Below are 3,998 nucleotides of genomic sequence, written 5' to 3' on the forward strand. Positions count from 1 at the left end.
ATTATAAACCTTTGCAGTATAGATAACTGAAGCATGCTTCTCCATTGGATATCCAAAATGGACCTTAATTATTTTCTGCAATTATTTACAGAAAATCAGATTTGGAATAAATTTAACAAAACATACATATAGCAACAAATTACTATCGTAAAATAGTACAAAAGTGGATTTTTACAAAATTTTCACCTGTTTGTTTTTCCTTTCAGCATCTGCGTCACAACTCTCACGATCGTCTATAAGCTTAGTGTACTGGGTAATGAATGCATTTATTGAAGAATTGCATACAGTATGTATCTTCAGCATAAAGTTTGCACACTCACTACGTTGAGTGCTACACATTCTAGCACAGAAAACTTTGCTAAAATATGGTTTAGCCCATTTGTGCCTACACTCGTATGCTCTAGTGATAAAAGGATGTTCCTGCAAACAATATTTTATCGTAACGAAATTCCAGGCAGATTCAAACTCTTCTACAGTTAGCATGTGGTTCACTAGCTTATGGAAATCATCGGCAAATGTTTTGTGCTTGCTATAGACAGCACCAAGAAGTTCATGAGCCCGCTTAAGAACATGCCATTTGCACCATCTATGTTCTGCATGAGTGAAAACTTTCCAGACTGCATTTCCAATGGCTCTAGCCTGATCTGAAATAAATTATGATTGAAAATAATGTATTAAGAACATATAATTGCAAAATTTAGTCTTGGAAAATTACTTAATTAAGTTTGTGAAGAAACTCATACACTAAACATGAAATAAACAAGCTAGACGTAAAGGTCTTTCAAAAGTATTGTGTACCTGTAAGAATAGTAACTGGGTGTTTTCCACCCATCATAACAACAAATTGCTTAAAAGCCCAACAGAAATTCTCTTCCTTCTCATTAGTCAAGAACACTCCAGCGAATATTACACTCTCAAAGTGGTTACTAACTCCTACAAACATACCAAATGGCATTTTGTAGATGTTTGTTCCATAAGTAGTGTCAAAAGTTATTGCATCTCCGAAGTGATTATATAATGATCTACTCCTCCCAGTAGTCCACATTAGTGACTTTAGCCTGTTGTCATCATCCACCTGTGCACAGAAAGCAAATCTATCGTCCATTGCTATCATATCACGGAAATTCTCCAGTGTCTTAGCAATATCGTCCTGAAGGGTTTCACTTGCAATCTGTGAACAAACAGTACGCAACTTGCGCTTACAGAATGGTACTTTCTTGGTTGAGCCATAGAAACCTGCTACTATAGAATTAACCCTTGTGAGTGATACATTATTCTCCCGAAGATTCTTTATTAAATCTCTGATTGGCTTGTCAATATGTTGATGTGAATGCAGGTGCTTTTTCTCACTGCAAGGTTCCACAAGGGGATGATTGTGTTCCTCCCTAAAAACTTTGACATGCCATTCTGAATTATCATTAAGATTTATCCTGAGTGTTGCCTTGCAACCACATCTAGTTGTGGCATATTTGGTAGTCTTGTTGATTCCCTGCACAGTAAATTGATGTATCAGATTGAATTTGATTAAACATAGTAATACATTCTACAATTATGTTTTAAAAATCCAGCATAGTACAAAATGATCATTTTTTAAAAATTTACTTACGGCTGGTTGGCAAATGAATTCCTGCATAGTTTGTACGCCTTTGGAATTAATAAAATTATCACCATTTCTAATACTGAAACCAAGCACCCAAGAATAAGTATTGTAGAAGTCATATGCTTCTGCCTTTGATGAAAACTTCATACCAACAACCGGCCTTAACATTTGAACAGAAGTATCTTCACAAAAACTCCTAATTCTGTGTTCAACTGCTCCAACTTGTCCTCCTCTATCCAAAACAAATAAACATCTATAAATCAAACTCCCAATACATATTAAGTATGGAAAAATATATTGAAAAGTTCTTACTTACTCAAGGTATCGTTCATTAGAATCAGACTCCTCAGTGTGAACATTGTATGCAGAAAATAAGTAGTCCTGATCTAGATTTTCAGGCCCAGATATCATATCTGGAATTCCAACGGTGTCTTTGATACATTCAAGACGGGACTGAACTTCATTTGAGTCATCAGCATAATCGTAAGTGTCCACCCTGTTTGAAATCATGATTACAAGTTCATGTACATCAATAATTTTATGTAAACTACATCGAAGGGTTGTCATAATGGAATTTATGTATTTTTCATTAAGTTTGGTCTTGAAAGTACATCATTGTCTTCTGAGCAATAAGGTCTATCAGAAAAGCAAGAACTATCTTCGGGTACTGACTTCAGATTGTTCCTAAATTGATAATGAATTTGTTACTACATAAGAAAAATTGGTAATAATAAATTTAAAAGTTAGGTGCAAACATATTAAAACTTATTATGAAGTATGTCAACTTACTTTTGATTCAAATTTGACATTGGGTGCTCAACCATGTTTAGTAGTGCCATAAAACTGCCCGGGATGTTGTCCCTCTCACTATCCATATTAACCTACAACCTCAACGGCTTTCCAACAGGTTAAATTAAGATTCGTACTTTCCAACCAAATAAGATAAAAGAATGACAGTGCTATAATAATTCAATAAACTTGCATAACAGTAAATAGCAGGGCATTAATTTATAACACAACAGAAAACGATCAACATCCTACAAGGAAGATGTCAAATAGCAGGGGATAAACTAACCTTTTTTGCTTTCCTCGGCGGCGAACAGATTGATGGCCCGCTAAGATATTGGAAAAAAGAGGGACCTAGAGATCCCAGTCAGTAGCTTTATACGATTCCGGTCTCCAATCAGATCTTATCTAGTCTACGGCAGCTTCATGCCTTAAAATCTGATAACCAAATTGACACATAAGATTCCTAAGATTGCGAACTTGAGGACAAACCAGTTGAAATTAGAACTTGAGGAGAACCAATGGCCACGCAGAGAGAGAGAACTTGACTCACCAGTCTACTCATACACTGCGGGAAGAACTTGAGGAGAAATAATGGCGACGGAGAGAGAGAGAATCTTAATGGGGGAAACAGAGGAGACGGAGGTCTGGACGAGAAGGATAAGAAGAATAAATATCCCCAAGTGGTGGGCTCCATTAGATTGTATTCTATACGACCTGTCAGACTGCACAGTTGTATTCCCATTGTATAAGTTTTCCGCTGGGATTACAAACTTATACGGACGCTGGCGGCACAGATCTTGACGAAAGTGAGGAATGGTGGATCTAACACCGGTACATGCCGGCACCGGTAGAAAAACTTAGTCGTAGAACAAGCAGAGAGAGAAAGGGGGAACAGGTTTGATGTGTGCTTGCGTGTCCTGCTGAGTTGGCTGTCCAGTCAGCTATGACTTGGTCAAAACTGGTTGACCTGCTCAAAACCAAGTCAAGGGTTGTTTTTTAAACTATGTGGTAAGTTGAGGGTGCAATTCAACCAGTTTCAAAGATGAGGGTTGTAAACCAAACCGACTGGTTAGTTCAGGGTTCAATTCTGGACTTTTCTCTTTGCAGATTGAAAAGAAACTGGAAAGAACAAGATCAACCGAAGAGAAATAGGTGATCATTCCAGAAATCCACTTATATCTCACGTGTGATCTAGTGTTAACTTTTTTGTACTATAGAAACCCAAGTATGCACTGACAGTACAGGCATATTATGGCAAACAGTTTTTCAATGGAACTTTTCCACCAAGGATTATCCAATGTTTTTCAATGGAACATGATTCAATATTGGCAAGACATGTTTTTGTTAACAAAAGTGACCACTCTGATATCGAGACAATACTTCTATTTAGGTGACCAGCCCCTAGCAATGACGATGCATGGGTGTGTTTGAAAAAGGATAGAAAAAGGAATTGCTAGCATTGATTAGTATACTAATATGTTAGCTCTCAGGCATGTGCTATATGTTATGAACTTGTCCAACTGCTCCCTTTGCTCGACCTAATGTACAGTGGTGCATTGACAGGTTCTAATATGTTGTATCCTTTCTAAGCGGTGCAATACAATAAGGT

General features: G+C 37.1%; 1 pseudogene; it reads right to left on the reverse strand.

Annotated features, from left to right (window-relative positions):
- Positions 1-266: 266 nt before the first annotated feature.
- On the reverse strand, positions 267-2,475 carry LOC147958086 (protein FAR1-RELATED SEQUENCE 5-like; annotated as a pseudogene).
- Between the last annotated feature and the right edge of the window lie 1,523 nt (positions 2,476-3,998).

This window comes from Triticum urartu, chromosome 7A (genome assembly GCF_056163025.1).
Source record: "Triticum urartu cultivar PI428250 chromosome 7A, HENAU_Tu73, whole genome shotgun sequence".
In the NCBI taxonomy this organism is placed as follows: domain Eukaryota; kingdom Viridiplantae; phylum Streptophyta; class Magnoliopsida; order Poales; family Poaceae; genus Triticum; species Triticum urartu.